Source organism: Suricata suricatta, chromosome 10 (assembly GCF_006229205.1).
Source record: "Suricata suricatta isolate VVHF042 chromosome 10, meerkat_22Aug2017_6uvM2_HiC, whole genome shotgun sequence".
NCBI classification, from domain to species: Eukaryota; Metazoa; Chordata; class Mammalia; order Carnivora; family Herpestidae; genus Suricata; species Suricata suricatta.
In genome coordinates this window covers 80,716,016-80,730,039 of record NC_043709.1, presented here as the reverse complement: position 1 = coordinate 80,730,039, position 14,024 = coordinate 80,716,016, and the positions used below count along the sequence as shown (strand labels likewise).

Genomic DNA, 14,024 nt, shown 5'->3' with positions numbered 1-14,024 from the left:
TGATGAGTGGATCAAGAAGATGTGGTATATATACACAATGGAGTACTACATGGCAATGAGAAAGAATGAAATATGGCCTTTTGTAGGAAAGTGGATGGACCTTGAGGGTGTCATGCTAAGCGAAATATGTCAGGCAGAGAAGGACAGAAACCATATGTTTGCACTCATAGGTCTAACAGGAAAATAGGATAAACCTAATGGAGGACCAGGAGGGGAAGAGGGAAAGAGAGATGGGGAGAGAGAGTGACGCAAAACTTGAGAGACTATTGAATGCTGAAAATGAACTGAGAGTTGAAGGGGAAGGGGGAGGGAGGAAAAGAGGTGGTGGTGATGGAGGAGAGCACTTATGGGTTGTATGGAGCACTCGGTGTTGTATGGAAACCAATTTGACAATAAACTATTTTTTAAAAATTAACATAAAAAATAAGATAAAAAACAAGAAAAGAAAAAAGAAAATGGCTTCCAACATAGAATGATGAACAGTAGTTAAATACAAAGGACAATGAACAAAGTAACTGCTTTAATAAGTCAAAAGAGAAAGATTTCTTTTGGAGCCTGTGAAATAGTGGCATGGGAAGATCCTAAGCTTACCTCATCACATGGATACTCCTAGATAACAGCTACATCAGTGTAACTAACTCAGAAAATGACATGAAGACTGGCAGAATAGACTCTCTACAGTTAATTTTGGAAAGGAGACCACATCAAAAAATGGTAGAAAGGGTGGAACCTCAGTTGGGAACCAAACTAACCTATGAGACTAAGCAGAAATATTTGGAGGGACACCACAAGCACAGAAAAGGAAGCGGAATAGAGTGCACTCTAGGCACCCTAGATATGTGGGACCTGACCTGGGAAGATAAGTCTCCATATCATTTGGCTTTGAAAACCAGAAATTCTTTGGGTTTTCATAATCACTGGATTTTAACAGTGGGAACTTTAAAAATCAGTGGGGTCAGCTCCAGGAGAGTCAGAAGGTGACAGAAAAGTTCCCACTCTTAAAGAAACAACACACAAACAACTTTGACACGATACATCATAGAAGCAGCAGTTTGACAAGCACCTGGGGTATACCAGCAAGATTTACTTACTAATATCCGAATGTGTGCTAGAGAAACAGAATCTTTATGAATTTTCTCCCACAAAAGAGCTGGTAGACACCATCCTCTCCATCCTTCCCCCAGCCTGGATAGCCAGACATCTGTGGGAACCAGCATGAACACTTGGTACCTAGCCCAGGCTTCATCTACAAGCAGGTGAGCACTTACCTTGCCAGCATCTGTGTGCCTCCTCCCATTCTCCTGCAGAGAGACCCATTCAATCTGCCTTAATCCTTCCAAAGCCATGTCTGATGCAGCATCTTTGAGTAGCAGCCCTGACAGTGGCCAGCACCACTCCAAAGTGACTCTTGCTCTGGGGAGAGGGGGAGATAATCACACAGACCAGTTCCAGTGCAGCCTCAGCGGTGGACTGAGGGAAAACATCTGATCTGTCTGCTAGCCCTGCCTACCAACAAAAACTTCATGGGGGGGGGCAGCACAAGGAGAAAGCCCTGCAGTTGGGGGGGGTACTGCAACCCAAACAGACAGACTAAGGGCAGATATCTGGTCTTATAGAAGGTTTCATTTACCAAAAAAAGGCCACTCAGGAGACAATGCAGGGACAGCACCCTGCAGGTAGGTGCACCTACAGTTCTGACAAACAGGGTGAGGGCAAGCATCTGGTCTGACCCAGTTACAAGCACAAAGTGGCCCCAGACTGGCCCCATAATAACTCAGAGATCAAACTCTGCCTACCAAAAAGAGGGCCATCCAGCTGACTAAAGGCAAATGTGGCTCAACCCTCAGAGTAGTGTCCATGCAACACACACAGGAGACATCTCTGAAGTGCCAGGTTCTGATAAACAAGAGACATTGCACTGCAGGGTACTATAGAACCTCTCCTTCATAAGTCCATTACTTTAAAGAGCTATAACTTAACTTTCCTACTACATAGAAACAAACATAGTTAGACAAAATGAGACAGAAGAATATATCCCAAATGATCAGAACAAAAATGAAATGATTTGGAGATGAGCAATATGCCCATAGAAATTCAAAGCAATGGATGTGAGAAAAGAGTGGAGTGGAGGATCTCAGGGAAACCTTCAACAAAGAGACAGAAAATATAAAAAACGAACCAATCAAAGATGGAAAACTCAATTGCTGAAATTAAAAAATACACTGGAAGGAATCAATAGTATATAACAGAAAGCAGAAAAATAGATTAGTGAGGTGGAAGACAGAATAATGAAAAGCAAAGAAACTGAACAACTAAAAGAAAAAAGTAAAGTAAAAAATGAGAATATGTCAAGGAAACTCAGTGACATCATCAAACACAATTACACTGATATTCTAGGGATCCCAGAAAAAGGAGAGAAAAGGGAGGGGCAGATAATTTATTTGAAGAAATAATAGGTGAAAACCTCCCTAATCTGAGGAAGGAAGTAAATATCCAGATCTAGGAGGAACAGAGAGCCCCCAACAAAACCAATCCAAGGAGGTCCACACCAAGACACAAAATAATTACAATGGCAAAAAGTAATGGCAGAGAGCACCAAAAGAGAAGAAAACAGTTACATACAAGGGAAACCCCATAAATCTATCTGATGATTCCTCAGCAGAAACTTTGTAGGCCAAAGGAGAGTGGTCTGATATATTCAAAATGCTGAAAGGGAAAAAAACCTGTACCCAAGAATAAATACTCTATCCAACAATGCTATCATTCAGAATTGAAGGAGAAATAAAATGGAATTTCCTAGACAAAGTTTAAAGGGGTTCATCATCACTAAATCATTCTTACATTTAAAAATGTTAAAGTTAATTTTTTATTGGAAAGAAAATGGCCATAGTCAAGAATAAGTAAATTATGAAATAAAAGAAAATTCACAGGTACATACAAAAAACATAAAAACAAAAAACAAAACATAATAAGTAGATTAATTACTTATAAAACTAGTGTAGTTAAACCATAAAAGCAGTAGAGTCATATCTATAAAAATCAGTTAAAGGATGGAAAAGCAAAATTAAATGATGTAAAGTATGATATCATATTCATAAAACGAAGGGGACAGTAAAAATTTAGTGCTTTTAGAATGGTTTCAAACTTAAATGACCATCATCCTAAAATAGACTGCTATATGCATAGAATCTTATTGCCAACCTAATGATAATCACAAATGGAAAACTGTAAGAGATATGCAAAGATTAAAGAGAAAGGAATTCAAGTATATTATTAAAGAAAGGAATCAAACCAAAAAAAGAAGAGAGCAAGAGAAAAAGGGAGAAGAACTATAAAAACAGCCATAAACAAGAAACAAAATGGCAATAACTACATACCTATCAATAATTACTTTGAATGTAAATGGACTAAGGCTCAAATTAAATCAAAACATAAGATGACTGAATGGATAAAAAAGCAAGACCCATCTATATGCTACTTTTAAGGAACTCACTTCTTTTTTGTAAATTTGTTTATTTATTTATTTTTTAATAGTTTATTGTCAAATTGGCTTCCATATAACACCCAGTGCTCTTCCCCACAAGTGCCCTCCTCCATCACCATCACCTCCCAGTTACTCAACATACAATGAAGTATTTGTCTCAGGAGTACAAAGCAGCGATTCATCTCTTATGTGTAATACCCAGGGCTCATACCAGTAAGTGCTTTTCTTAATGCCCATCACACATTAGCCCATCCTCCCCACCACCTCCCCTCCAACAACCTTCAGTGTGTTTTCTGTATTTAAGAGTCTCTTATGGTTTGCCTCCCTCTCTGTTTTTATCTTATGTTTTCTTCCCTTTCCCTATGTTCATCTGTTTTGTTTCTTAAATTCCACATATAAATGAAGTCATATGATATTTGTCTTTCTCTGACTTATTTTGCTTGGCATAATATACTGGTTCCATCCACTTTGTTGCAAATGGCAAGATTTCATTCATTCTGATCACCGAGTATTATTACATGTGTATATATGTATGTATCTTTTTGATCCATTTATCAGTTGATGTACATACAAAAATGCTGTTTCTAAGAGGCACATGCATCCCAGTGTTTATAGCAGCACTATCAACAATAGCCAAGTTATGGAAAGGGACTCCTAACTTAAAGACAGAAGCAGACTGAAAGTGAATGGATGGAAAAAGAATTATCATTCAAATAGAAGTGAAAAGAAAGCTGGGGTAAAAATCCTTATGTTGGACAAAATGGACTTTATTTTATTTATTTATTTTAATGTTTATTTATTTTTGAAACAGAGAGAGACACAGCTTGAGGTGGGGAGGGGCAGAGACAGAGAGACACAGAATCCGAAGCAGGCTCCAGGCTCAGAGCTGTCAGCACAGAGCCCAAGGCAGTGCTCGAACCCAAGAACCGTGAGATCATGACCGAAACCTGTTGGGGCCCAGTAGGCCAAAAAACCTCCCACATAGCGACTATTGATGGCTATGCCTCTGGGGCACAGGTGAACTATTTGGGAAGTTGCGGAACAAGTCGAAAGACTGTGAAACAACATTTGGCCTCCTGGGCCGCACATGTGGCTTCTGTTCATCCTGTCTATGATTTTTCTCGTTGCTTTGCAAAGAGGCATATACTTTTAGGCTTTGAATCAACTTGGGTCAATCAGTAACTCCAGCCTTCCCTTATTTTGTTTTGTCTCTAGTTCATTGCCTATTGTTGGGAGTAAACACAATCCTCTGTCAAAGATTTACTTCTTGAAGGATAAGCCTCTTGCCCATGAATAACTGCTGAAGGGCCTTACGAAATGTAAATCTCCTCAAAGAAAATTCTTTAGGCTCATCTTACACTTAAAAACATACTTTTGTTAGGGAATCCCTCCCTTGTAATGACTTATTTGATCCTGTTATTTACTACTGTCCTGTTAAGAATGACTCTTTCTGGAGCATGTCTCTACTTCAAGGACCTTGAACTATCTAATCATTAAAGAAAAAATGTAACCACCCATGATATAGAAGACACTGACTATCTTAGTAAAACGTGGCTTTACCACCATTCACCTTGTCTGTTTTCTTTCTTACAGATATTGCGCGGACACCAACCCCCTACTCGGGACCTTTCAACTGGGGTGCATGGGTTGGTCCCCCGCATACACCGAGGTTGGATGCTTAACCAACTGAGCCACCCGGTGCCCTTGGACAAAACAGACTTTAAAACAAAGACTACAACAAGAGACAAAGAAGGGTACTATTTAATGATAAAGGGAACAATGCAACACAAAGACATAATAATTGTAAATATTTATACTCAAAGCACCTGTTAACAGACATAAATGAAGTAATCTATAGTAATACAATAATAGTAAAGGACTTTACCACCTACTTAAATCTATGGATAGATCAACTAGATAGAAAAATCAACAAGGAAAGAGTTGCTTTGAATGACACATGGGACCAGATTGATATAACAGATATATTCAGAACATTCCATCCAAAAATAACATAATATACATTTTTCTCAAGTGAACATGGAACATTATTCAGAACAAACCACATGTTGGGTCATAAAACAAGTCTCAAAAAATTAAAAAAGATTGGTATATCATGGATCTTTTCTCATCATAATGGTATGAAACTAGAAATCTATCATACACACACAAATCTGGAGGAGCACAAATACATGGAAGCTAAACAATATGGTACTAAACAATGAATGAGTCCACCAAGAAATCAAAGAAGAAATTAAAAAATACATGGAGTCAAATGAAAATGAAAACACAGTTGTCTGAAATCTCTGAAATGCAGCAAAAGCTATTTTAAGGCAGAAGTTTATAACAATACAGGTCTACCTCAGGAAGCAAGAAAAATCTCGAACAACCTAACCTTATACCTAAATGAACCAGGAAAAGGACAAACAAACCTCAAAAGAACATATTGATAAAACCAGGAGCTGGTTCTTTGATCAGCAAAATTGATAAACTTTTAGCCAGGCTCATCAAAAAAAGGAAAAGGGAAAGGACTCAAAATTGAAAATTAAAGAAGAAAAATAAAACTTACACCACAGAAATACAAAGGAATATAAGAATATTATGAAAAATTATATGCCAACAATTTGGACAATTTTGAAGAGAAATGGATAAATTCTTCAAAACATGTAGCTTCCCAAAATGGAACCAGGAAGAGATAGAAAACATGAACAGATTAATTACTAGCAATGAAATTAAATCAGGAGTCAAATGCTCCCAACAAACAAAAGTCTGTGAGCAGATTACTTCACAAGTAAATTTCACCAAACATCTAAAGAAGAGTTAATGCCTATTCTTCTCATACTATTCCAAAAAATTAAAGAGGAAAGAAAGCTTTCAAATTCATTCTATGAGACCAGCACTACCTTGATACCAAAACCAGATAAAACACTACAAAAAAAGAAAGAAAACTACAGGTTGATATCCTGAAGAATATAAATGCAAAGATCCTCAAAATATTATCAAACTGAATCCAATAATACATTGAAAAAATTCACTATGATCAAGTGGGATTTATTTCAGGGATGTAGGTGTTCAATGTTAACAAATAAATATGACACATCGCATTAACAAAATAAAGGATAAAAACCATGTGATCATCTCAATAGATGCAAAAAATTATTTGACAAGGTTCAACATTCATTTATGATTCGAGCCCTCAACTTATGCAACTCAACACCAAATACACACACACACACACACACACACACACACACACACACAATCCAATTAAAAATGGGCATGAAGACATTTCTCCAAAGAAGACATACAGATGGCCAACACACAATGAAAAGATGTTCAAAATCACTAATCATCAGAGAAATGCAAATCAAAGCCACAATGACATATCACCTCACACCTGTCATAATGGCTAAAATTAACCAAACCAAACCAAACCAAATCAAACCAAAAAACAACAAGAAACAATTATTGGCAAGGATATGGAGAAAAAGGAGGATCTGTGCAGTGTTAGTAGGAATGCAAATTGGTGAAGCCACTGTGAAAAACAATATGGAGGCTCCTCAAAAAACTAAAAATAGAATTGCCACATCATCCAGTAATTCGACTTGTGGATATTTATCCCCACCCCAAAATTTAAGCACTAATTTAAAAGATATATGCACCCTCTTGTTTACTATAGCATTATTTACAGTAGCCAAGTTATGGGAACAACCCAAGTTCCATCAACAGATGAATGGGTAAAGAAGAGGTGGCATATACACAATGGAATATTACCCAACCATAAAAATAGTGAAATCTTACCCCTTAGAACAACATGAATGGGTCTAGAGGTAATGATGCTAAGTAAAATAAGTCAGGTAAAGAAAAGTATCATGTGATTTTACTCATATGTGAAATTTAAGGAACAAAACAAAGAAAAAGGGAAAAATAAAAAAACCCAGATTTTTAAATATGGAAAACAAACTGGTGGTTGTCAGAAGGCAGGTGGGTGGGGGGATGTGTGAAATAGGTGAAAGGGATTAAGAGTGCACTTATGATGAGCTCTGTATAGAATTATTGAATCACTATATTGTATATCTAAAATTAATATAATGCTGTATGTAATTATAACTGAATTTTTTAAATGAGTAAAAAAATGACAAGAAATATACTTGAAGACTATATAAGAATTACACGAAGTAATAATGAAGCAAGTAAGCTAGAGGAAGGTAAATATTTGACTATATTTTCTCTGTCTTGGAGATGAAGCATAATTCCTTATTAAGGTTGTGAGCCAATTATGTAAACTTGGCATTAAGACATTTATAAATTTATACTTATTCTTAGAAATAAGTAAAAAGGGATTTTTTTATTTCTTGCCACTATCCCAGTTTCCCTACTTCTACCTGTCTGGATAGTTTCCTAGATGTTAAGACTTTCTGTACTTGAACTACATATGTTACCATGAAGTCATTTATGACCTCATTTGCTTTATTAGAGAGCTTATTCACATTTTGCAACATAGTTTGGAGAAACAAAATTCCATCAACTGAGGAAAATTTTGAAAAGCTTTAAGTTTGTGAATGTTCCACTAGTCATTTTCCATACAGGATATTCCTTATTTCTTTTCCCAAAATTATGGCATATATGCAACTAAAACCAATTTCCTCTTTTGCAGCTGCTCAAGTAAATCAGTGGTTTTCAATAGGGGACAAAGTGACCCATGGAGGGCATTTTGCAAGTGTGAAAGGACAGTGATAATAATCATGAAGATTTGGTGGGGGTGTTCCTGGCATTTATTGGATAGGAGCCAGAGACTTTTTAAAATGTGGCAAATAATTTTCCCATCCACTACTTAATTTTCCAGACATTCATACAGATGAAAAATAGTTTATAATTATCTGAGTGCAAAGCCCAATTCCGTATTACATATAAATACAAAGTATTTTTGCAAACTTTAAATATATACCAAAATCTTCAGGAAGTAACTATTTGTTTACATTGAAGGAAGAGTGCATATCACAACTTTTCAAAGAGTTGTTTGTCAGTTTGGAAAAATTACATCATCAATGGTAATACCATGTGGTGTATTCATGTGGCTTATGTAATTTACCTGATGATAGGTAATAGCAGTAGCAAAACAACAATAGCAACAACAACATAATATTTAATAATATTAAGGAATAAATGTTAAATATTTTAGGTGTGTTTGGTATTATGATTGTATTCTTTAAGAATAATTCTTACTTTTTAGAAATACATACTGAAGCATTTTTACATAAAGTTATATGTTGTCTGGATTTGTTTCAAAATAACACATATCATAAGAAGTGAATGGAGATGGAGATGAAAAGGATGGGCCATGGTTTTTAACTGTTGCAGGTCAGTAATATATACACAGAGGTTTGTTATACATTATGTCTATTTCTTCTTTAAATGTTTGGCCTTTCCCAGAGTAAGAAGGCTAGGACACGAGTTTCACTTGGGGATCTGTAGACTTTAAACATTGATGGTGTCATCATCATGGCTGTCTCCAGCTCAGGAAGAATTAGGGTCAAGCAAGAGCTGAAGGGAAAAAGCAGAAGCACCTACTGTTTCTGAGGTACAATAGTCTTTACACAGATTCTTTCATCACAGCTCTGGAAGACAGGAATTTCCCCATTTTCTCAAATGAGGATATAGAAGTTCAGAGAGATGAATACCTCTTCCAAGGTTATCCCACCAATAGATGGCACAGCCAGAATATGATCTCATGTTTAATTGTAACAAAGACTCCTTCACAGTAATTCCTCTCCAAAATCTGCCCAAGGTCTTCCATGGTAACTGCCTGACCACCTACTCCTGAACCAGCTTTGCCCTGGTTTCTTCTCTCTGCTTTGGTCTCCAATGACTCTCTCCCCTGGCTTCTGGAACCTGTGTCGATTCTCTCTTTGGTCTTACCCTTTGTTGGAAAACCATCAGAATTTTGCATGAGAAACTGAAGTACTCCCCATAAGACAGATATAGGGTAAAACAGGATAATGAAAACTGAGTTTTATTTTGTGAGCTTTTATCTTAATTAAGAAAAGTTAAAAGAGGCAGAATACTATATTCAGCAATTTTAAAAAATCAGGAAAACATTACATGCATGTAATTTTTTAAAAGCTGAAAAACACAAAGAACTGGCTTTATGCATTCTAGTCCTCTGTTTCCACATATGGAGAACATTTACAGAGTAGGGGATTTTATTAAATTGGTAATATAAATAAAATGCCTTGTGTGAATGCAGACTCTATATATAAAGAGAATTTTCATCCCCTCTCAGTCTATGGGTGGGAATATTCACATTGAGTAATACGCAGTTGAGGATTACAATTTAAAACATGACATATTACACTAGCTAAGATTCAAGAGTTTGTATACATAGGAATACAGTTTCACATTTGCACCTACATAAATATAGTATAGGTTCCTATTGTAATGCGTCTTCCTAGTCTAAAAATGTACTAGGTTGAATCATCTCCTTCCCAAGAAACATATGTAAGTAACACAGCTGCAAACATAAATGCTATTATTTTACCTTGAAATCAGTGTCATATTAAGGTCCTACTGGAAGTGTTCACATAAAGGATAAAGAACCATTTGGGGAGGTTCAAATTTCAGACAGTTTATCCAAATACCTTCACGGGTTTTTCCAGTCACAAAATTCTACTGGGAAATAACACTAAGATCTTAGATCTGCCTATGTGGTACTACATATCAAGCAATGGTTTCAATCCTCAGACATTCCTATCAGTTTTAGCAATGGTTCATAAATAACTGTATAGTTATTTCACACATAGAATACATGTATTTTAGGTTTGGTCTTTACCATCAATAGTTTCTATCCATTTTCTTTAAAGGAATATAATGCTTATTATTCTAAGGTTATCTCAGACTTGCTTAGGGGGCAGAGACCCAGATCACATTCTTATTTGGAGAGCACCATATTCTTTGCAAAATATTTTAAAAATATAGATCAGTATTTTTATTTCATCTACATATTATGTAAATATATTTCTACCAGCAAAAAGAAATCCATCTTACATTATTTGTATAGCATATAACCTCAGAGCCACCAGCTTATATGCCTTAACACACCCAACTGTTGAACTTAGAACAAATGTTTAGTTTTGAGTTTTCCTATTGATATAAATTTATAATTTCATTTTCTTCTGTCATCTATTGGCAACCTTTAGGAGAAACGTAGTGTCTGGAGCCAAAGACTTGTAAAAAATTATTGGAAATCAATTTGAATTGAGTGAATGCTATCCATCAACTTTTTCTCTGCAAGAGGGGTTAAGGTAATCATTATTCACTATTACAATCAAATGCTATCTCTCTACAGCTTATGGAACACTGGTACCCCATAAGAACACTGTGTGAGAAGAACTGGATTAAAAGAGTATGAAAGAGAGTTATTAGAAGCCTGAACATGAGCCCGCCCCATGGCATCAGGCAAAAATAGAAGTCTAAATGGAGCCCAGCCAAGCTCAAAGTGAAAGCCTTCTTCTCTTCCTCTGCACATATAACAAATTTGATCTGTTAGCATTACTCATTATTGATGATGGTGATAGGTGGCAATTGAAAGGTATAATTTACCAAGGGTGAATTAGTTATTCTTGAAAAATCCCATGATACTATCCACATAAGTGAAGTTTGTATTATTTTACTGAAAGTTTGAGTTATAAGTAAATTTACATTGGGAAATTAAATTTAAGTTGGTTAGCAGCTTTCTTTTTCATGTGCAAATGAGAAACAGAAGAAATCAGGAGGTTTCTGAGACTACTGAGGACACTGAGATTTGAGTTATTTCTTTTGCAAAAGGACACTTCTAACATTTACTAGCAATAGAAAAGAAACCACTGGTGTGAGTAATACTGTGTCTGAAATTTTGCTGTGTCATTTCTTCAAGATCCTGTATGTTAGAAAGAGGTGAGAAACCAGACACCTGAGATGGAATTAAAGAACCCATGCAATGTTTGGAAATGGAGCTCCATTATATGTATTTGTTTGTTTGTTATATTTACTTATTTATTTATTTATTTATTTATTTTAGAGAGAGAATGTGAGCTGAGGAAAAAGATTGGGGGAGAGAGAGAGAGGGAGAGAGAGGGAGAGTGAGAGAATCTTAAGCAGCTTCCATGCTTAGCATGGAGCCTGATGCAAAAGTTGATCCCATGACCCTGGGATTATGACCTGAGATGAAATCAAGAGTTGGACACTCAATCAACTGAGTCACCCAGGTGCCTCTCTATTTACTATCTTTACAACAGTCTGGGCAAACACTCTAATTTTATAGTGGTAACCTTTGCACTGGTGTTCTATCAGCAGAAAAGTTTGAAAATCAGTTATTTATCATCCTCAAGAACTCCAAATCAAGTAAAATGCTTATAATCAGAATTCATAGGCTTAGCAAATATGTCCATCATGGGTTAAAGAAGGATGAAGAAGATGTGGTACACACACACACACACACACACACACATACACACACACACACTGGAATATTACTCAGCAATCAAAAGGAATGAAATCTTGCCATTTGCAACAAGGTAGATAGAACTGGAGTGTATTATGCTAGGTGAAATAAGTCAGTCACAGAAAGACAAATATGATATGATTTCACTCGTGTGAAATTTGAGATACAAAACGAACATAAGTGAAGGGAAGCAAAAGTAATATAAAAACAGAGTGGGAAACAAGCCATAAGAGACTCTTAAGTACAGAGATCAAGCAAGGTTGCTGGTGGGGTGTTGGGTACAGAGATGGGCTAAATGGGGGAGGGGCATTAGGAGAACCCTTGTTGGGATGAGCACTGGGTATGGTATGTAAGTGATGAATCACTAGATTGTATTCCTGAAATCATTATTACACTATATGTTAATTAACTTGGACTTAAATTTCAAAAATAAAAGATTCATAGGCTTAGCATATATAACTCTTAAAAAGCTGGTCTCACAATGATCCTGTGAGATGTGACTTCCTAGAAAAGCAGAATGATGTTGAACATAATGGAGTGGTTCCATTTCAGTGACATAAGAGGGGTACCATGAGATACAACCCTGAGGAAAAGGGAGCTTTCACTACATAATGGCTAATCAGTGCTTATCGGGTGTCAAGGTGAAGTATGAGGAGTTCCTGTGCATTCTCTCAATTCATCCTCACAGCAAGCAAATGCTACAGTTTCTATTGTCAGGTTCATGAGAAAACTGAGGTCCAGAGAGACAAAGCAACTTGCCTACAGTTACACAATCATTAAGTAATGGGATCTGGAAATAGACCCATGTCCATCTGACTACAGAGCCAAGATTGTGAAGCACCATTTTGTGGTGACGTGATGTATTTAGTAATCTTCTGAGTTTCAAGATTTACCGTGAACAGAGTCCTCACCTAACCATACAGCCATCTTTTTTTTTAACGTTTATTCATTTTTGAGAGACAGAGATAGAGCACCAGTGGGGGGAGGAGTAGAGAGAGAGGGAGACACAGAATCTGAAGCAGGCTCCAGGCTCTGAGCTGTCAGCACAGAGCCCGATGTGGGGCTTGAACCCACAAACCATGAGATCATGACCTGAGCCGAAGTCAGATGCTTAACCAACTGAGCCACCCAGGTGCCCCTCCACACAGCCACCTGTATATGATATGCTAAGTGTTAAAACATAGTTTTAGCTTCGTTGTTCTTTGTTCACATTTGTTTCTTCCTTAGCTTTTTGAATATATCCCCTTACAAGTCAGAATCAGCCATAATCAATAGTGAACACTACTCCTACTGCTACTATCAGCTATTATTTATCATGTTTCCTATTCGTGTTAAGTACTCTGTATATATGATCTCATTTCACCCTTTTAAGGGTATTGTTATTTAGGGATTACATTCTTCACCATTACACCACACTATTCCCTGAAAAATATTGAGCACCACTGTTTACAAGGCATTTGGACTTTGTAATAATATAAAAAGATGTCAAACATCTTTCTTGCTGGTCTGGAACTTAGTGTTTTGATGGGACAGTAGTATCTGAATATGGGAAAAAAATAATGCATAACAGAATGTGATATGAATCAAAGGAATGGTTTTGTTAAGAGCTACAATAACTCGTTAGCACAAAATGACTTGTGCTGTTGTTTTGTCACCTCACAGAAGAGGTGATAGAAGGTGAACTTCAAAAGATAGGATTTCAAAAGGCAGAGAACAGGAAGGAAGGCATTTATTAACTTATTCTTTCATGCATGCATTCATTTAACAAATACACCATAATTGTTTGCTGTTGCTAGACAGTGTGGAATGTGCTTTTCTGGCACACATCAAAATGCGGGGTTAGACATGACATACACATATCAACGTCTGAGACAGAAAGATGGCCTGGATGTGCAGTATGAAATAGAACCAGAGAAACACGGGAAGCCAGGCTGTGGAAGGCCGTACACCTAGGCCCAGGAGCATGCATGATGTAGACATTAATCTGTTCCTAATGAATCAAAACTTAGATTAATATAGGACACTTCAGGGATGTCTCGCTTGTGTGTGTGTGTGTGTGTGTGT

At 36.6% G+C, this 14,024-nt stretch overlaps 1 protein-coding gene and 1 long non-coding RNA gene across 2 annotated transcripts in view; one reads left to right on the top strand and one right to left on the bottom strand.

Moving 5' to 3' along the window:
• LMNTD1 (lamin tail domain containing 1) overlaps window positions 1-14,024 on the bottom strand; it is a 147,658-nt gene that overhangs the window by 47,247 nt on the left and 86,387 nt on the right. The window lies entirely within an intron of this gene.
• LOC115305577 lies at window positions 8,738-11,451 on the top strand. Its single transcript, XR_003914857.1, has 3 exons — window positions 8,738-8,842; window positions 10,678-10,782; window positions 11,394-11,451. It is a non-coding gene; the product is annotated as an uncharacterized LOC115305577 (long non-coding RNA).